The 22,303-nt window shown below is 42.3% G+C and overlaps 2 non-coding genes and 1 pseudogene across 2 annotated transcripts; all 3 read left to right on the top strand.

Annotated features, from left to right (window-relative positions):
* The first annotated feature begins 19,249 nt into the window (after positions 1 to 19,249).
* Positions 19,250 to 19,368, top strand: LOC123171614 (uncharacterized; annotated as a pseudogene).
* Positions 19,369 to 19,669: 301 nt separating this feature from the next.
* On the top strand, positions 19,670 to 19,788 carry LOC123171833 (5S ribosomal RNA). The gene has a single exon (XR_006485426.1). It is a non-coding gene; the product is annotated as a 5S ribosomal RNA (ribosomal RNA).
* A 301-nt stretch (positions 19,789 to 20,089) lies between these two features.
* On the top strand, positions 20,090 to 20,208 carry LOC123171595 (5S ribosomal RNA). Its single transcript, XR_006485306.1, has one exon. It is a non-coding gene; the product is annotated as a 5S ribosomal RNA (ribosomal RNA).
* The last annotated feature ends 2,095 nt before the right edge of the window (positions 20,209 to 22,303 follow it).

Here is a 22,303-nt window from a genome sequence, read left to right as displayed (position 1 = left end):
CTTTGTTTTACAAATTATAAATCTAGCCCCTAAGTTAGTACTAATACTTATGACACTGCCATAATTGATTTGGCAACCTAAACAATTAGTTTATATTTGTTTAGTATTTAAAAGACATTTAAATATTAGTTTTACTGCCTTTTTTTATTAATTTAGCGCCTTTAACTACTTTATAAAAAGATTTTTCTCCACCAATAATTACCTACGCATTATTTGTCACCTCTCGAACATTTTAGTTTTAAAGTTTGAAAACTTTTGATGTTTGCCTTGATTTTCAAATTTGAATTTGGATCGGGTTCGAACTAACGCGAGATTAACAAAAGTAACCGAGGTGAAGTGGCATCATTAGCGTGGAATTATTGTAGCTTAATTATCCGGGCGTCACAAACCTAGAGATGTTCACCATTGATGACTACTCCATCTCATGTGATGATCGGACATGGTTTAGTTGATTTGGATCACGTATCATTTAGGTGACTTGAGGGATGTCTATCTAAGTGGGAGTTCTTAAGTAATTTGATTAATTGAACTGAATTTATCATGAACTTAGTCCTGATAGTTTTTGCATATGTATGTTGTAGATCAATGGCCCGTGCTACCGTTCCCTTGAGTTTTAAAGCGTTCCTAGAGAAAGCTAAGTTGAAAGATGATGGTAGCAACTACACGGACTAGGTCCGTAACTTGAGGATTATCCTCATTGCTGCACAAAAGAATTATGTCCTTGATGCACCGCTAGGTGAAAGGCCTGCTACAGGAGCAGATGCTGATGTTATGAACGTCTGGCAAGCTTGATCTGATGACTACTCGATAGTTCAGTGTGCCATGATTTACGGCTTAGAATCGGGACTTCAAAGACGTTTTGAACGTCATGGACCATATGAGATGTTCCATGAGTTGAAGTTAATATTTCAAGCAAATGCCCGAGTTGAGAGATATGAAGTATCCAACAAGTTCTATAGCTGCAAGATGGAGGAGAACAGTTCTGTCAGTGAACACATACTCAAAATGTCTGGGTATCATAATCACTTGACTCAGCTGGGAGTTAATCCTCTAGATGATAGTGTTATTGACAGAGTTCTTCAATCACTGCCACCAAGCTACAAAGGCTTCGTGATGAACTATAATATGCAAGGGATGGACAAGACAATTCCCGAGCTCTTCGCAATGTTCAAAGCTGCGGAGGTAGAAATCAAGAAGGAGCATCAAGTGTTGATGGTTAACAAGACCACTAGTTTCAAGTAAAAGGGCAAGGGAAAGAAGGGGAACTTCAAGAAGAATGGCAAGCAAGTTGCCACTCCTGGGAAGAAGCCCAAAGCTGGACCCAAGCCTGAAACTGAGTGCTTCTACTGCAAAGGGACTGGTCACTGGAAGCGGAACTGCCCTATTTGGCGGATAAGAAGGATGGCAAAGTGAACAAATGTATATTTGATATACATGTTATTGATGTGTACCTTACTAATGCTCATAGTAGCGCCTGGGTATTTGATATTGGTTCGGTTGCTCATATTTGTAACTCGAAACAAGAGCTACGGATTAAACGAAGATTGGCTAAGGACGAGGTGACGATGCGCGTCGGGAATGGTTCCAAGGTCGATGTGATCGCCGTCGGCATGCTACCTCTACATCTACCTTCGGGATTAGTATTAGACCTGAATAATTGTTATTTGGTGCCAGCGTTGAGCATGAACATTATATCTGGATCTTGTTTAGTGTGAGATGGTTATTCATTTAAATCAGAGAATAATGGTTGTTCTATTTATATGAGTAATATCTTTTATGGTCATGCACCCTTGAAGAGTGGTCTATTTCTGTTGAACCTTGATTGTGGTGATACACATATTCATAATATTGATGCCAAAAGATGCAAAGTTGATAATGATAGTGCAACATATTTGTGACATTGCCGTTTAGGTCATATTGGTGTAAAGTGCATGAAGAAACTCCATGCAGATGGGCTTTTGGAATCACTTGATTATGAATCATTTGATACTTGTGAACCATGCCTCATGGGCAAGATGACTAAAACTTCGTTCTCCCGAACAATGGAGCGAGCGAATGACTTATTGGAAATAATACATACCGATGTATGCAGTCCGATGAATGTTGAGGCACGCGGTGGGTATCATTATTTCCTGACCTTCACAGATGATTTGAGCAGATATGGGTATATGTACTTAATGGAACACAAGTCTGAAACATTTGAAAAGTTCAAAGAAATTCAGAGTGAAGTGGAGAATCATCGTAACAAGAAAATAAAGTTTCTACGATCTAATCGCGGAGGCGAATATTTGAGTTACGAGTTTGGCCTTCATTTAAAACAATGTGGAATAGTTTACTACTCACGCCACCTGGAACACCACAGCGTAATGGTGTGTCCGAACGTCGTAACCATACTTTATTAGATATGGTGCGATCTATGATGTCTCTTACCGATTTACCACTATCGTTTTGGGGTTATGCATTAGAGATAGCTGCTTTCACGTTAAATAGGGCACCGTCTAAATCCGTTGAGACGACACCACATAAACGGTGGTTTGGCAAGAAACCTAAGCTGCCGTTTCTTAAAGTTTGGGGTTGTGACACTTATGTCAAAAGGCTTAAGCCTGATAAGCTCGAACCCAAATAAGAGACGTGCGTCGTCATATGATAGCATAAGGAAACAATTGGGTACACCTTCTACCACAAATCTGAAGAAAGATATTTGTTGCCAAGAATGGAAACTTTCTAGAGAAGGAGTTTCTCTCAAAAGAAGTGAGTGGGAGAAAAGTAGATCTTGATGAGATAATTGTACCTTCTCTCGAATTAAAAAGTAGCTCATCAAAGAAATATGTTCCCGTGGTGCCTACACCAACTAGAGAGGAAGCTAATGATAATGATCATGAAACTTCAGATCAAGTTACTACTAGACCTCGTAGGTCGAACAGAGCACGTTCCGCACCAGAGTGGTACGGTAATCCTGTTCTGGAAGTCATGTTACTAGACCATGATGAACCTACGAACTATGAAGAAGGTATGATGAGCCCAAATTCCGATAAATGGCTTCAGGCCATGAAATCTGAGATAGGATCCATGTATGAGAACAAAGTGCAGACTTTGGTGGACTTGCCCGATGATCGGCAAGCCATAGAGAATAAATAGATCTTCAAGAAGAAGACTGATGCTGATGGTAATGTTACTGTCTACAAAGCTCGACTTGTCGCGAAAGGTTTTCGACAAGTTCAAGGAGTTGACTACGATGAGACTTTCTCACCCGTAGCGATGCTTACGTCTGTCTGAATCATGTTAGCAATTGCCGCATTTTATGATTATGAAATCTGGAAAATGGATGTCAAAACTGCATTCCTTAATGGATTTCTTAAAGAACAGTTGTATATGATGCGACCAAAAGGTTTTGTCGATCCTAAAGGTGCTAACAAAGTGTGCAAGCTCCAGTGATCCATCTATGGACTGGTGCAAGCATCTCGGAGTTGGAATATACGCTTTGATGAGGTGATCAAAGCATATGGCTTTATACAGATTTTCGGAGAAGCCTGTATTACCAAAGAAAGTGAGTGGGAGGTATGTAGGATTTCTATTATTATACGTGGATGACATATTGTTGATTGGAAATGATGTAGAAATTCTGGATAGCATAAAAGGATACTTGAATAAGAGTTTTTCAATGAAAGACCTCGGTGAAGCTGCTTACATATTAGGCATCAAGATCTATAGAGATAGATCAAGACGCTTAATAGGACTTTCACAAAGCACATACCTTGACAAAGTTGTGAAGAAGTTCAAAATGGATCAGTCAAAGAAAGGGTTCTTGCATGTGTTACAAGGTGTGAAGTTGAGTCAGACTCAATGCCTGACCACTGCAGAAGATAGAGAGAAAATGAAAGTCATTCCCTATGCCTCAGCCATAGGTTCTATCATGTATGCTATGCTGTGTACCAGACCTGATGTGTGCCTTGCTATAAGTTTGGCAGGGAGGTACCAAAGTAATCCAGGAGTGTATCACTGGACAGTGGTCAAGAACATCCTGAAGCACCTGAAAAGGACTAAGGATATGTTTATCGTTTATGGAGGTGACAAAGAGCTCGTCATAAATGGTTATGTCGATGCTAGTTTTGACACTAACCTGGATGACTCTAAGTCACAAACCGGATACATATTTATTTTGAATGGTGGTCCTGTTAGTTGGTGCAGTTCCAAGCAGAGCGTCGTGGCAGGATCTACGTGTGAGGCGGAGTACACAGCTGCTTCGGAAGCAGCAAATGAAGGAGTCTGGATGAAGGAGTTTGTATCCGATCTAGATGTAATACCTAGTGCATGGGGTCCAATGAAAATCTTTTGTGACAATCCTGGAGCAATAGCCTTAGCGAAGGAATCCAGATTTCATAAAAGAACCAAACACATCAAGAGATGCTTCAACTCCATCTGTGATCAAGTCAAGGAGGGAGACATAGAGATTTGCAAAATACATATGGATCTGAATGTAGCGGACCCGTTGACTAAGCCTCTTCCACGAGCAAAACATGATCAGCACCAAGACTCTATGGGTGTTAGAATTGATAACCCACAAGTATAGGGGATCGCAACAATTTTTGAGGGTAGAGTATTCAACCCAAATTTATAGATTCAACACAAGGGGAGCCAAAGAATATTTGTAAGTATTAGCAGCTAGTTGTCAATTCAACCGCACCTGGAGATTAATTATCGGTAGCAAAGTGATCAGTAGCAAAGTAGTATGATAGTTTGGATAATAGTAGCAGCAGCAATAGTAATGGTAACAGTGATAGCAGTGATTTTGTAGCAAGTACAATGGTAACGATAGTAGTAGTAACTTAGCAGAAACAATATAAGATAAATTCATAGGCATTGGATCGGCGATTTGTTGGATGATGTTCATCATGTGACAGTCATAACCTAGGGCTATACGGCACTAGCTCCAGTTCATAAATATAATGTAGGCATGTATTCCGTAAATAGTCATACGTGCTTATGGAAAGAACTTGCATGACATATTTTGTCCTACCCTCCCGTGGCAGCGGGGTCCTATTGAAAACTAAGGGATATTAAGGCCTCCTTTTAATAGAGAACCGGAACAAAGCATTAACACACAGTGAATACATGAACTCCTCAAACTACGGTCATCACCGGGAGTGGTCCCGACTATTGTGACTCCGGGGTTGCCGGATCATAACACATAGTAGGTGACTATAACTTGCAAGATCGGATCTAGAACATGGATATAATGGTGATAACATAAACGATTCAGATCTGAAATCATGGCACCCGGGCCCAAAGTGACAAGCATTAAGCATGGCAAAGTCATAGCAACATCAATCTCAGAACATAATGGATACTAGGGATGAAGCCCTAACAAAACTAGATTACATGATGAATCTCATCCAACTCCTCACCGACCAGCGAGCCTACGAAGGAATTACTCACTCCCGGTGGGGAGCATCATGGAATTGGCGATGGAGAAGGGTTGGTGATGACGAAGATCGAAGATCTCCCTCTCCAGAGCCCCAAACGGACTCCAGAATTGGCGATGGAGAAGGGTTGGTGATGACGAAGATCGAAGATCTCCCTCTCCGGAGCCCCAAACGGACTCCGGATCTGGCCTCCCGATGAAGAACAGGAGGTGACGGCGGCTTCATCTCGTGGAACGCAATAATTCTTTCTCCTTGATTTTTTCTGGAAATGTGTGATTTTATAGCGTCGGTTTCAGGGTCTGCGGGGCCACCAGGTGGGGACAACACACCTGGGCACTTGGAGGGGCGCGCCCTGGTGGGTTGTGCCCACCAAGGTGCCCCCCTCCGGTGGTTCTTGGCTCCGGAAATTCTCTTTTATTGTATAAAAAAATCCTCGTAAAGTTTCGTTCCATTCCGAGAACTTTTATTTCTGCACAAAAACAACACCATGGTAGTTCTGTTGAAAACAACGTCAGTCCGGGTTAGTTTCATTCAAATCATGCAAATTAGAGTCCAAAACAAGAGGAAAAGCATTAGGAAAAGTAGATACGTTGGAGACGTACCAACTCCCCCAAACTTAAACCTTTGGTTGTCCTCAAGCAATTCAGTTGATAAACTGAAAGTGAAAAAGAAAAACTTTTACGAACTCTTTTGCTCTTGTTAGCATAAATAAGCTTAAACAGCACCCAAGTTTTCAGCCAATATTATAACTAACCATGTCGACAATAACTCGTAAAAATTATATTAACTCATATCAATGACATAATCAGCTAGCTAGCAATAATAAGATACCTCAAACAGCAACACGTTATCAAAACAACCACGATATAATATGTCAATAATGGTATCTCGCTATCCCTTTCTGAGTCCGCAAAACATAAATGCAGATCACCTCCAAAGTTGAAGCAGCGACTAAACATTGCAATTCATGGTAGAAAAGAGTCATGATACACCCAACATTAGCTACACACAATGCATAAGCATGACAGTAGTGCTCTCAGGTTCTGGCGCTTATTTTAGAAGGTGATGACACAACATAATAATTAAATTGGTAGTCCCTTCGCACAGGGAAGCAGTGATTTGCAGAGGTGCCAGAGCTCAAGTTTTAAAACAGAGGTAAATGATATTTTGAGAGATGCACCCTTATCATTTACTTCATGACCATCAGTTATCAATATCTTCCATGCAAAACACATTAGTAGCGGTTCCCAAGCGATAAAGTAAATGTTATTACTCCGTAGGAGTTTTTGTTTGATTATTTGTAAGATCTTTTCTGTTTGCAGTTTGGGACTGGGAATCCCTATTACCGCCCATTTTCTCGTGCGATGGCGAGTGAATAAACACTCAACCTAAGAATAATCCGCTTAGCATGGAAGATACCAACTACCTCCTGCCGTTCCATGAATGATCCAGGCACACAAAAAGGATATTTATTTGAAGTTTTTAGATTTGGCACATGCAAATTTACTTAGGACGGTAGGGTAATACCGCATATAGGTAGGTATGGTGGACTCATCTGGGATAACTTGGGTTTCATGTTTTAGATGTACAAGCAGAATTCCCACTTAGTACAGGCAAAGGCTAGCAAATAGGTTGAGAAGCGGCCAGCTAGAGAGTAACAATGGTCATGAACATGCATTATGCATAAGTAACATTGGACAGTAGCATGAGTAGGATATGAACACCATGAACATAAATATCATAGAGGCTATGTTGGTTTTGATTCAGCTACATGCATGAACATGTGTCAAGTCAAGCCAGTCGAACATTCAGAGGAGGATACCATATCATCATACTACATCACAATCATTTTAATGCAATGTTGACATCCAAGATAAATCATTATTCACTCTTAGCTACTTATGCATGGCATGAGAAACTATAATCTCTAATTGTCATTGTAAACATGTTTAATCATAACTGGCTAATTCATGGATACTAGGTTAAACATATTTACAAAAACAGAACAAGTCGAGTTCATACCCATTTCTCTCTGCCACGGCCAGTTCATCGAATATCGTCATTATTTCCTTTCACTTGCATGACCGAAGGATATGAAAATAATAATAGTGCAAGAGTGTCATGGACTAAGCTGGAATCTGCAAAAAAAATTATTCAACAGGAGAAGACAAGGTAAAATGGGCTCTTTGTTAGATCAATAATAATGCATATAAGAGCCACTCAACATTTTCATGTGGTCTTCTCCTCGGTACGACTCAATAAAAGAAAAGAAATTCAGAGAAACACACTGAAATATTTTTGGAGTTTTTGGTTTTATCTGAAAGAAGCAAATAAAAAGGGAAAAACAAAAATGACAAAAACTATTTACACGGGAAGCTCCCAACAAGCAAAAGAAGAACAAGGGAATCTTTTTGGGTTTTCTTTTTAGGGCTACAACTAACTACCCTAGAAAGAAAAATCAGAAAGAAGCTAGAAATATTTTTGGGTTTTCTCAAAGTTTTTCAAACACACAAGAAGACAGCGAGAAAATAAATTAAGCATGGATAAAACAATGAAAAAGTGTGGACACCGACAAATGAAATGTATGAACATGAATGTAATGTCGGTGGAAATACGTACTCCCCCAAGCTTAGGCTTTTGGCCTAACTTGGTAATCAATCAGTAGCCTGCATAATGGTCAGGGTAGTAGCTCACGGAGGCTCTCGGTGCGGATGCCTCAGCCTGTCGTGCAGCCATAACCACTGCGTTATGAGCTCGGGCCTTCCTCTCTAGAACAAAGTATCATCCCCTACTGTAAAAATCAAAGAGAGCAGGCGCAGGAAAATATGTGTATACAACGGAGTCTTGATTAAACAACAGTTTATAGGTTAAATTATCGGGTTAACCTCTAAGGATCTTATGACGTTTCATGGCATCAAAGTCTAAATACTACGTGGGTACAACACCTAGCTCTCTTGCTAAGCGGGTGGCATAAATTCCACCATAAAAATAACCACTATTAGCCTTGTGTTGCAACCTACGTGCAACAATCGCTCCAAGATTATAACTTTTATCACCGGTGAGAGCGGTGCGTATGAGTCTCAAGTCAGGGGCACAAAGTGTACTACAATCTTGTTTGCCTACAATACATTTTCCATTAAATAATGCAAAGTACTGAATTGAGGGAAAATGAATGCTCTTTATTCTACCTTGCGTCACTCCCCTATTCTCACCATAGCAAAGACTAGTCAAAAATGTTTGGAACTCAGATCTTGGTGGTTCGTCAAGCGAACCCCAGAATGGAATCTTGCAGTGGCGAGCAAATCTCTCTAAAGATATGGTAAATGGATTTTCATATAGTTTAAATGACACCCTAGACTCACGGGGATGGAATTTAAATCCTTTGACAAATGATTCAGTGAGAGTGTGGTGTTGATTACACTTATCTGAAATGTAGGGACCGAGATCGGCATTGTGAACATATTGCTCAAATTCCTACTTAATGCCCACACTCACCATATAATCATCGCATGGCCATAAGCATGTTTTGGTGGCGGCATCTCGTATGGAACTTTCACTTGGTTCAACATAAGACCGACGGGCGGAGATTTCACTAGAAGATGCTCCCGAGGATCTCCTCCTCGAAGAAATCCTTCCAAAGTGGTTCATCATATTCGCGTGCAATTTTCTGAAAAATTTTGGGTAACAAAAATTTATCAACAAAACTTCACAAGATTGGTAGCAACTACTCATAGGGATGCATAGAGGCCATAGCAAGCATTCAAACTACTTAAAACTCTAAGAATTCAACATGCAAGCTCATCTACAGCAGCACCAAGAGTAGCTAATTATTCAAAATATAAACTACTAGAGCAAAAACTAATTGGACAAACGGAGGAGTCACATACCAAGCAACAATCCCCCGAAACAGTTTCGAAAACGGAGCTTCGAGCAAAGAGATCAAAATCTGCGGGTTTGAGAGCAAGAACACGAGAGAGAGAGAGCAATGGTGATTTTTTTCTAGAGGTAGGTGGTGATGTGGGATGAAGAGATAAGTGAGGGGGCCCACGTGGGGACCACAACCCACCAAGGCACGCCTGGGGGTCCTGGCGCGCCCATGGGTTGTGCCCACTTGGTGCACCTCCCTCTGATATTATTTGCACCAAAAATTCTTAAATATTCAGAAAAAAAATCATGTTAAAATTTCAGAGCATTCTGAGAACTTTTATTTTTGGGTCATTTTTTATTGCATGGGAAAATCAGAAAATAGACAAAACATGGCATTTTATTTTATTTAACTAATAAGAACAGAAAACAAAAGGTTGGGACAGAAGGTAATGCTCACTAAATTCGTCAACTTCATATCTCTCAAAAATGATCCATTAATAAGGTTGATCAAGTCTTATTAACAACCACTTTCGATTAGCATGAAACCGAAGAACTTTTGTAAATCACTAAGTTACCTCAACGGGGATATGAATATCCCCAACAATAAGCATTTCATATTTCTTTTTGGCAGTAGGTAGAGGTAGCTGAAAACTTCCAATAGTGATTGTCGGAGATTTTTCAATAACATTAATACCATTGACTTGGAATTGTTTCTTCGGGAAGTGCACCGTATGCTCATTACCATTGATATGAAAAGTGACCTTGCATTTATTGCAATCAATAACAGCCCCTGCAGTATTCAAGAAGGGTCTACCAAGGATAATCGACATGTTGTCGTCCTCGCGCATCTCAAGTATAACAAAGTCAGTCAAAATAGAAACATTAGCAACAACAATGGGCACATCCTCACAAATACCGATAGGTATGTGATGTCTGCTAGAACTACGTCGGTATTTCCCCAAAGAGGAAGGGATGATGCATCACAGCAACATAGGTATTTCCCTCAGTGATGAGACCAAGGTTATCGAACCAGTAGGAGAACCAAGCAACACTACGTAAACAGCACCTGCAAACAAATAACAAATACTCGCAACCTGACGTGTTAAAGGGGTTGTCAATCCCTTTCGAGTAACGGCGCCAGAAATTGGCAAACGGACGTGAGAAAGTTGTAATAATTTGATAGATCGAACGCCAAATGAAATAAAGTGCAGTGATGATCCCAAAGTGCAGGGCATCATCGTAGCAATTCCCAAAGGTGGAAGTGATAAGTATGGAGTGTCGAACCCACAAGGAGCTAAAGGTAAGATCAATATTCTCTCAAGTCCTATCTGCCACTGATACGACTCTACGTACACCGAACGTTTGCTTCCAACTAGAAACGAGAAATAAAACTACATTGTGGGTATGAAGAGGATAACTTTGCATGATATCGGAGAGCTAAAACATAAAAGTAGGTGTTGTTATCATAGAGTTAGAATATATTACTAAATATTATAAATAGCGAGTGTGGAATAATGATGGGTCGGTGTGCAGAATTATCCTAGGCAATTGTTAACAAGACCGGTGGTCGTCATTGCAATTTCATATGAGGGAGAGGCATAAGCTAACATACTTTCTCTCCTTGGATCATATGCACTTATGATTGGAACTCTAGCAAGCATCCGCAACTACCAAAGATCATTAAGGTAAAACCCAACCATAGCATTAAAGCATCAAGTCCCCTTTATCCCATACGCAACAACCCCCTTACTCGGGTTTATGCTTCTGTCACTCAAGCAACCCACTATAAGCGAATCATAAACGTATTGCAACACCCTATAGCGGGAATCCCTCACGCTTGCGCGACACGGAGGGCACAATAGGACAGCACCAAAATAAAACATACAACTCGTACCAATCTAGATCATCAATCAACCCAAAGACAAAGGATATCTACTCAAAACATCATAGGATGGCAACACATCATTGGATCATAATATGTGGCATAAAGCACCATGTTCAAGTAGGGATTACAGCGGGGTGCGGGAGAGTGGACCGCGTAAAAGAGATGGGGATGGTGATGATGATGGTGATGTTGATGAAGACGATCACCGTGGCGATGATTTCCCTCCCGATGGCACTCCGGCGCCACCGAAAGAGAGGAGGAGAGGTTCTCCCCCTTGTGCTTCCTCCTCCATGGCCTCCCCCCTAGATGGGGAGAGGTTCTCCCTCTGGTCCTTAGCCTTCATGGCAATGATGGCCCCTCCGGGATCCTCCTCCATGGCCTCCAGTGATGATGGCCCCCTCCGGCAGGGTGCCAGAGAGGGCCTAGATTGATTTCTCGTGGCTACAGAGCCTTGCGACGGCGGAACTTCCGATCTAGGTTATTTTCTGGAGGTTTCTGTATTTATAGGAATTTTTGGCGTAGGTCTCACGTCAGGGGGGTCTCCGAGTCGTCCACGAGATAGGGGCCCACTCCCAGGGGGTGGGCGCGCCCCCACCCTTGTGGACAGCCCGAGACTCTTCTGGCCCAACTCTTTTACTCCGGGGGCTTCTTTTGGTCCATAAAAAATCATCAAAAATTGGCACGTCAATTGGACTCCGTTTGGTATTCCTTTTCTGCGATACTCAAAAACAAGGAAAAAACATAAACTGGCACTGGGCTCTAGGTTAATAAGTTAGTCCCAAAAATCATATAAATATCATATAAATGCATATAAAACATCTAGGATGGATAATATAATAGCATGAATACTTCATAAATTATAGATACGTTGGAGATGTATCAGCATCCCCAAGCTTAATCCCTGCTCGTCCTCGAGTAGGTAAATGATAAAAGAAATAATTTATGAAGTGTGAATGCTAGCAGGTGCACAAGTTTGATCAATGATAATTTCAATCACCTTTTCTAGCATCATTATATGTCATAACAGTAGCTCATCTCATAAAACTTTTCATGATCAAGTAACAAGCTATTCACATGTTAAAGTATAGATCCTAAACTTTCTTGAAAACTAAGAAACAGTGCTCTTAGTCATCAAACAATTGCAATTCAGCTTATTTTTGGGAAGGGTCCATGTAAGAGCTTTGATTAAGCAAACTCCACATATTCAACTATCATTTAATCTTTCACAATTGCTAACACTCATGTGATATTTATGGGTTCAAAGTTTTAATCGGACACAGAGAAAGATAGGGGCTTATAGTTTCGCCTCCCAACCTTTTACCTCAAGGGTAATGTCAACAATAATAATTTATGAAAATCCACATCCAAGTGGATATATATATATATATGTATATATATATATATATATATATATATATATATATATATATATCCGGATCGCTCCAACACAAAGTGCTTGCCAAAGGAAAAAGTGCAAAAAGGAAAGGTGATGATCACCATGACTCTTGTATAAGGGTAGAAGATGAAAGTAAAAGATAGGCCCTTCGCAGAGGGAAGCAGAGGTTGTCATGCGCTTTTATGGTTGGATGCACAAAATCTTAATGCAAAAGAATGTCAGTTTATATTGCCGCTTGTGATAAAGACCTTTATTATGCAGTCCGTCGCTTTTATTTCTTCCCTATCACAATTTTGTATAAGGCTTATTTTCTTCGCACTAATATATCATACATATATAGAGAGCAATTTTTATTGCATGCACCAATGACAACTTACTTGAAGGATCTTACTCAATCCTTAGGTAGGTATGGTGGACTCTCATGGCAAAACTGGTTTAAGGGATGTTTGGAAGCACAAGTAGTATTTCTACTTGGTGCAAAGAATTTGGCTAGCATTAGAGGGAAAGGCAAGCCCAACATGTTGGATGATCCAAGACAATATAACGTTTCGGATATAGGAAAACATAACCCATTAAGTTGTCTTCCTTGTCCAACATCAACCTTTTAGCATGTCATATTTTAATGAGTGCTCACAATTACAAAAGATGTCCAAGATAGTATATTTATATGTGAAATCTCTCTTCCTTCAATATTCTTTCATGAATTGTCCAAGTGACCAATTCTGCGTTTGCTATCTTTCAATAAGTTTACTACCTATACTTATTCTTTGTGAAGTCATTACTCCCCATGGTATAAGCATATGAAACATATATAAATTCAGATTTATGATCTTCAATTCATTCAACCATTTACTCATAGGATATATGTGAAGCACGTAAGTAAATGACAAAGTACTCCAAAAAGATATAAGTGAAGAACACTGAGTAGTCAAATAATTAACTAGCCATGGGAGGATTCTTTTTCATCCAAGATTTCAGACCCAATGATTTTATTCAAACAACAAGTAAAATTGAAAATACGCTCCAAGCAAAACACATATCATGTGACGAATAAAAATATAGCTCCGAGTAAGGTGTACCGATAGTTTTGAAGACGAAAGAGGGGATGCCTTCCGGGGCATCCCCAAGCTTGGGCGCTTGAGTCTTCCTTGAATATTACCTTGGGGTGCCTTGGGCATCCCCAAGCTTAGGGTCTTTCCACTCCTTATTCTCCTCATATCGATATCTCACTCAAAGCTTCAAAACTTCAATCACACAAAACTTAACGGAACTTCGTGAGATAGGTTAGTATGATAAAGAGTAAACCATTCACTTTGGTACTATCAAAGACAAGGTTCATAATTGTTCTCACACAATGCCTACTGTACCATACCATTTCTACAATTTATATTGAGAAATATAAGCCATAGAAACTAGAAAACAAGCGAACTATGCAATGAAAACAGAATCTGTCAGAAACAGAACAGGCAATGATCATGACGATATCCAAGCAATGATCATTATATAGGCATCACGTCCAACATTAGTAGACCGACTCCTGCCTGCATCTACTACTATTACTCCACACATCAACCGCTATCTAGCATGCATCTAGTGTATTAAGTTCATGGAGAAATGGAGTAATGCAATAAGAACGATGACATGATGTAGACAAGATCTATTTATGTAGAAATAGACCCCATCTTGTTATCCTTAATAACAACGATACATATGTGTCGTTTCCCTTTCTGTCACTGGGATCAAGCACCATAAGATCGAACCCATTACAAAGCACCTCTTCCCATTGCAAGATAAATAGATCAAGTTGGCAAACAAAACCCAAATACCGGAGAAGAAATACGAGGCTATAAGAAATCATGCATATAAGAGATCAAATAAGACTCAAATAACTTTCATGGATAAAAAGATAGATCTGATCATAAACTCAAAGTTCATCGGATCCCAACAAACACACCGCAAAAAGAGTTACGTCATATGGATCTCCAAGAGACCATTGTATTGAGAATCAAAAGAGAGAGGGGAAGCCATCTAGCTACTAACTACGGACCCGTAGGTCTACAAAGAACTACTAACGCATCATCGAAGAGGCACCAATGGACATGATGAACCCCTCCGTGATGGTGTCTAGATTGGATCTGGTGTTTCTGGAACTTGCGGCAGCTGGAATTGATTTTCGTCGACTCTCCTAGGGTTTCTGGAATATTGGGGTATTTATAGAGCAAAGAGGCGGTGCGGGAGGCCACCGAGGTGGGCATAACCGACCTAGGCACGCCTGGGCCCCCAGGCGCACCCTGGTGGGTTGTGCCCCCCTCGGGGCACCCCTCTGGTACTTCTTCAGCCCATCTTGTGTCTTCTGGTCCAGAAAAAATCCACAAAATGTTTCGCTGTGTTTGGACTCCGTTTGGTATTGATTTCCTGCGATGTAAAAAACATGCAGAAAATAGCAACTGGCACTGGGCACTATGCCAATAGGTTAGTACCAAAAAATGATATAAAATGACTATAAAATGATTGTAAAACATCCGAGAATGATAATATACAGCATGGAACAATAAAAAATTATAGATACGTCAGAGACATATCAGCATCCCCAAGCTTAATTCCTGCTTGTCCCCGAGTTAGTAACTGATAAAAACAAAAATTTTGACGTGGAATGCTGCCTAACATATTTATCACATATTCTTTTCTTTATAGCATGGACGTTTGGACTTTTATATGGTTCAAAGCAATAGTCTAGTTTTACATGATAACTTAAATACACAAGCATATCAACAAGCAACCATGTCTTTCAAAATATCAACGCTAAAATAAGTTATCCCTAGCCCATCATGCTCAATCGTTGATCCATTCATGAAACACACTCGCATATTAGCTACACCCAATGCTCAGGTACGATCACAGTGCCCCTTAGTTGGTGCTTTATAAGAGAAGATGGAGACTCAAATTAAAAATAAAAATTGCATAAAATAAAAGGCCCTTCGTGGAGGGAAGTAGGGATGTGTAGAGGTGCCAGAGCTCAAAGCGAAAATTGAGAGATAAAAACATTTTGGGAGGCATACTTTTCCCGCCAACGAAAATAACTTAGAGTTCCCAACACTTTCCATGCTAGATATATCATAGGCGGTTCCCAAACAGAAAATAAAGTTTATTCCTTTTTCCACCACACTTTCACTTTCCATGGCTAACCGTATCCACGGGTGCCCTCCATACCAACAATTTCCAAGAAATTTATTATTTGACAACATAAATTAAATTCATTTTTCATTTCGGGACAGGGCATCCCTAATACCTTTGTGTTACTCTCATGCAATGACAAGTGAATAAACACTCATTTTGAGAATAACACATCTAGCATGGAAAATATTAGCCACCCCTCACGGCCTCGCGAGCGGTACGAGCACACAAAAGAGAAATTTATTTTGAAAATTAGAGACGGCACATACATATTTGCTTAGAAAGGCAAAAAGAATACCGCATATAGGTAGATATAGTGGACTCATATGGCAAAACTGGTTTAAGGGGTTTTGGATGAACAAGTAGTGATCATACTTAGTGCAAAATGAAGGCTAGCAAAAGATTGAGAAGCGAGCAACCAAGAAACGAAAAATCTCATAAGCGAGTATTAAGCATAATTAACACCGAATAATGCACCACAAGTAGGATATAATTTAATTGCATAACTATTGACTTTCGTTCTTGCATAGGGAATCACAAACCTTAACACCAATATTCTTACTAAGCACAATTACTCATCAACATGACTCACATATCACATCATCATATCTCAAAACTATTACAAGGAATCAAGTTTATTTTGTCCAATGATCTTCATGAAAGTTTTTATTATATTCTTCTTGGATATCTATCACTTTGGGACTAATTTTCATGTGTTGCTTTTGATAAGCTCAAACAAATATAAGTGAAGATCATGAGCATAATATTTCTTTCTCTCAAATTAATTTAAGTGAAGCAAGAGAGAATTTCTTAAAAAATTTACTAACTCACAAATAAATCTAAGTGAAGCATGAGGGCATTTCTTGAAAAAATAACAAAGCACACCGTGCTCAAAAAGATATAAGTGAAGCACTAGATCAATTCCATAGCTCATAAAGATTTAAGTGAAGCATAGAGAGCAATTCTAACAAGTCGTGGCATAATTTTGGCTTTCTCAAATATGTGTGCCAGGCAAGGACTCAAGACTTAAAATAAAAAGCAAAACGAGCAAAGGCTCATATCATACAAGACGCTCCAAGCAAAACACATAGTATGTGACAAATAAAAATATAGTTCCGAGTAAAGTACCAATGATCGTTAGAAGAAAGGGGGATGCCACTCGGGCATCCCCAAGCTTAGTTGCTTGATTCTCTTTGGATAATAGCTTGGGATGCCATGGGAATCCCCAAGCTTAGGCTCTTCTTACTCCTTATTCTTTCATCCATCATAATATCACCCAAAACTTGAAAACTTCAATCACACAAAACTCAACAAGAACCTTCATGAGATCCGTTAGTATAAGAAAACAAATCACTACTATAAGTACTGTAGAAAACCAATTCATATTTTATTATTGCATTATATCTACCGTGTTCCAAATTTTCTATGGCAAAAACTCATCAAAGAAAACCATAGAATCATCAAAACAAGCACACAACGCAAAGAAAACAGAATATGTCAAAAGCAGAACCGTCTGTAGCAATCTGGATATTTCGAATACTTCTGTAACTCCAAAAATTCTGAAACATTAGGACCACGTGAGAAATTTGTATATTAATCTGATGCAAAAAGAATTGCTATTTTATCACGCTCCTGTTAAAAATGAGAATTATTTTCGTGAGCGCGAAAGTTTATGTTTTTCAGCAAGATCAAATCAACTATCACCCAACATAATCCTAAAGGCTTTGCTTGGCACAAACACTAATTATGTTAGAAATATGCCCTAGAGGCAATAATAAATTGGTTACTATTATATTTCCTTGTTCATGATAATCGTTTATTATCCATGCTAGAATTGTATTGATAGGAAACTCAGATACATGTGTGGATACATAGACAACACCATGTCCCTAGTAAGCCTCTAGTTGACTAGCTCGTTGATCAATAGATGGTTACGGTTTCCTGACCATGGACATTGGATGTCGTTGATAACGGGATCACATCATTAGGAGAATGATGTGATGGACAAGACCCAATCCTAAGCCTAGCACAAGATCGTGTAGTTCGTTTGCTCAGAGCTTTTCTAATGTCAAGTATCATTTCCTTAGACCATGAGATTGTGCAACTCCCGGATACCGTAGGAATGCTTTGGGTGTGCCAAACGTCACAACGTAACTGGGTGGCTATAAGGGTGCACTACGGGTATCTCCGAAAGTGTCTGTTGGGTTGGCACGAATCGAGACTGGGATTTGTCACTCCGTGTAAACGGAGAGGTATCTCTGGGCCCACTCGGTAGGACATCATCATAATGTGCACAATGTGACCAAGGAGTTGATCACGGGATGATGTGAGTTACGGAACGAGTAAAGAGACTTGCCGGTAACGAGATTGAACAAGGTATAGGGATACCGACGATCGAATCTCGGGCAAGTAACATACCGTTAGACAAAGGGAATTGCATACGGGATTGATTGAATCCCCGACATCGTGGTTCATCCGATGAGATCATCGTGGAACATGTGGGAGCCAACATGGGTATCCAGATCCCGCTGTTGGTTATTGACCGGAGAACGTCTCGGTCATGTCTGCATGGTTCCCGAACCCGTAGGGTCTACACGCTTAAGGTTCGATGACGCTAGGGTTATAGGGAAAGTATGTACGTGGTTACTGAATGTTGTTCGGAGTCCCGGATGAGATCCCGGACGTCACGAGGAGTTCCGGAATGGTCCGGAGGTAAAGATTTATATATGGGAAGTCCTGTTTTGGTCACCGGAAAAGTTTCGGGTGAAATCGGTAATGTACCGGGACCACCGGGAGGGTCCCGGGGGTCCACCAAGTGGGGCCACCAGCCCCAGAAGGCTGCGTGGGCCAAGTGTGGGAGGGGACCAGCCCCAGGTGGGCTGGTGCGCCCCCCCACCAAGGCCCAGGCGCATGGGAGAGTGGGAGGGGGCAAACCCTAGGTCCAGATGGGCCTTAGGGCCCATCTAGTGGGGCGCCTCCCACTCTCCTCCCCTTGGCCGCCCCCCTTGATGGGATCTAGGGCTGGCCGCCTCCTCTTGGGGGTGGAAACCCTAAAGGGGGCGCAGCCCCCTTCCCCCCTATATATACTTGAGGTTTGGGCTGCCATACGGACATGAGAACGTCTCCTTTTGGTGCAGCCCTACCCCTCTCCCTCCTCCTCCTCTCCCGCGGTGCTTGGCGAAGCCCTGCGGGATTGCCACGCTCATCCACCACCACCATGCCGTCGTGTTGCTGCTGGATGGAGTCTTCCCAACCTCTCCCTCTCTCCTTGCTGGATCAAGGCGTGGGAGACGTCACCGGGCTGCACGTGTGTTGAACGCGGAGGCACCGTACTTTCGGTGCTTAGATCGGAATCAACCGCGATCTGAATCGCTACGAGTACGACTCCCTCATCCGCGTTCTTGCAACGCTTCCGCATCGCGATCTACAAGGGTATGTAGATGCACTCCCCTTCCCTTCGTTGCTAGTAAACTCCATAGATTGATCTTGGTGATGCGTAGAAAATTTTGAATTTCTGCTACGTTCTCCAACACGGATCCCATCAGAACTCCGAAGTTAAGCGTGCTTGGGCGAGAGTAGTACTAGGATGGGTGACCTCCTGGGAAGTCCTCGTGTTGCATTCCCTTTTTAATTTTTTTGCACCGCGTGCAAAACAAAACGCACGAGCGCGACGTATGTTTAGCACGTTTTATTATTTTGCACGTTTACGGTAAGTTTTAGCTTGCTGCTCATTATTCACGCGTCTAGCGGCGGCAAGCGTGTTCTGAAAGGGGTCGAAACCATGGTAAATAGGCACTGGTGCAGTTGAACCGTGGTAAAACTCGTCTCCGTAGTTGAGCGGGAGCGGCCAAAGGAATGTGCAATCGTGTGTGTAGTGGAGCTGGGAGGGGCAAGCATAAGGGACGAAGACGGGGGTAACATGTCGGATGCGATCATACCAGCACTAAAGCACCGGATCCCATCAGAACTCCGAAGTTAAGCGTGCTTGGGCGATAGTAGTAGTAGGATGGGTGACCTCCTGGGAAGTCCTCGTGTTGTATTCCCTTTTTAATTTTTTTGCACCGCGTGCAAAACAAAACGCACGAGCGCGACGTATGTTTAGCACGTTTTATTATTTTGCACGTTTACGGTAAGTTTTAGCTCGCTGCTCATTATTCACGCGTCTAGCGGCGGCAAGCGTGTTCTGAAAGGGGTCGAAACCATGGTAAATAGGCACTGGTGCAGTTGAACCGTGGTAAAACTCGTCTCCGTAGTTGAGCGGGAGCGGCCAAAGGAATGTGCAATCGTGTGTGTAGTGGAGCTGGGAGGGGCAAGCATAAGGGACGAAGACGGGGGTAACATGTCGGATGCGATCATACCAGCACTAAAGCACCGGATCCCATCAGAACTCCGAAGTTAAGCGTGCTTGGGCGAGAGTAGTACTAGGAAGGGTGACCTCCTGGGAAGTCCTCGTGTTGCATTCCCTTTTTAATTTTTTTGTACCGCGTGCAAAACAAAACGCACGAGCGCGACGTATGTTTAGCACGTTTTATTATTTTGCACGTTTACGGTAAGTTTTAGCTCGCTGCTCATTATTCACGCGTCTAGCGGCGGCAAGCGTGTTCTGAAAGGGGTCGAAACCATGGTAAATAGGCACTGGTGCAGTTGAACCGTGGTAAAACTCGTCTCCGTAGTTGAGCGGGAGCGGCCAAAGGAATGTGCAATCGTGTGTGTAGTGGAGCTGGGAGGGGCAAGCATAAGGGACGAAGACGGGGGTAACATGTCGGATGCGATCATACCAGCACTAAAGCACCGGATTGTTGGAAATATGCCCTAGAGGCAATAATAAATAGGTTATTATTATATTTCCTTGTTCATGATAATCGTTTATTATCCATGCTAGAATTGTATTGATAGGAAACTCAGATACATGTGTGGATACATAGACAACACCATGTCCCTAGTAAGCCTCTAGTTGACTAGCTCGTTGATCAATAGATGGTTACGGTTTCCTGACCATGGACATTGGATGTCGTTGATAACGGGATCACATCATTAGGAGAATGATGTGATGGACAAGACCCAATCCTAAGCCTAGCACAAGATCGTGTAGTTCGTTTGCTCAGAGCTTTTCTAATGTCAAGTATCACTTCCTTAGACCATGAGATTGTGCAACTCCCGGATACCGTAGGAATGCTTTGGGTGTGCCAAACGTCACAACGTAACTGGGTGGCTATAAAGGTGCACTACGGGTATCTCCGAAAGTGTCTGTTGGGTTGGCACGAATCGAGACTGGGATTTGTCACTCCGTGTAAACGAAGAGGTATCTCTGGGCCCACTCGGTAGGACATCATCATAATGTGCACAATGTGACCAAGGAGTTGATCACGGGATGATGTGAGTTACGGAACGAGTAAAGAGACTTGCCGGTAACGAGATTGAACAAGGTATAGGGATACCGACGATCGAATCTCGGGCAAGTAACATACCGTTAGACAAAGGGAATTGAATACGGGATTGATTGAATCCCCGACATCGTGGTTCATCCGATGAGATCATCGTGGAACATGTGGGAGCCAACATGGGTATCCAGATCCCGCTGTTGGTTATTGACCGGAGAACGTCTCGGTCATGTCTGCATGGTTCCCGAACCCGTAGGGTCTACACGCTTAAGGTTCGATGACGCTAGGGTTATAGGGAAAGCATGTACGTGGTTACCGAATGTTGTTCGGAGTCCCGGATGAGATCCCGGACGTCACGAGGAGTTCCAGAATGGTCCGGAGGTAAAGATTTATATATGGGAAGTCCTGTTTTGGTCACCGGAAAAGTTTCGGGTGATATCGGTAATGTACCGGGACCACCGGGAGGGTCCCGGGGGTCCACCAAGTGGGGCCACCAGCCCCAGAAGGCTGCGTGGGCCAAGTGTGGGAGGGGACCAGCCCCAGGTGGGCTGGTGCGCCCCCCCACCAAGGCCCAAGGCGCATGGGAGAGTGGGAGGGGGCAAACCCTAGGTCCAGATGGGCCTTAGGGCCCATCTAGTGGGGCGCCCCCCCCCCCCCCCCCCCCTTGGCCGCCCCCTTGATGGGATCTAGGGCTGGCCGCCTCCTCTTGGGGGTGGAAACCCTAAGGGGGGCGCAGCCCCCTCCCCCCTATATATAGTTGAGGTTTGGGCTGCCCAAGAGACACGAGAACGTCTCTCTTTCGGTGCAACCCTACCCCTCTCCCTCCTCCTCCTCTCCCGCGGTGCTTGGCGAAGCCCTGCGGGATTGCCACTCTCCTCCACCACCACCACGCCGTCGTGCTGCTGCTGGATGGAGTCTTCCTCAACCTCTCCCTCTCTCCTTGCTGGATCAAGGCGTGGGAGACGTCACCGGGCTGCACGTGTGTTGAACGCGGAGGCACCGTTCTTCGGTGCTTAGATCGGAATCAACCGCGATCTGAATCGCTACGAGTACGACTCCCTCATCCGCGTTCTTGCAACGCTTCCGCATCGCGATCTACAAGGGTATGTAGATGCACTCCCCTTCCCCTTGTTGCTAGATTACTCCATAGATTGATCTTGGTGATGCGTAGAAAATT

This window comes from Triticum aestivum, chromosome 7D, assembly GCF_018294505.1.
Source record: "Triticum aestivum cultivar Chinese Spring chromosome 7D, IWGSC CS RefSeq v2.1, whole genome shotgun sequence".
NCBI classification, from domain to species: Eukaryota; Viridiplantae; Streptophyta; class Magnoliopsida; order Poales; family Poaceae; genus Triticum; species Triticum aestivum.
This window is presented reverse-complemented; position numbering and strand designations above follow the sequence as displayed.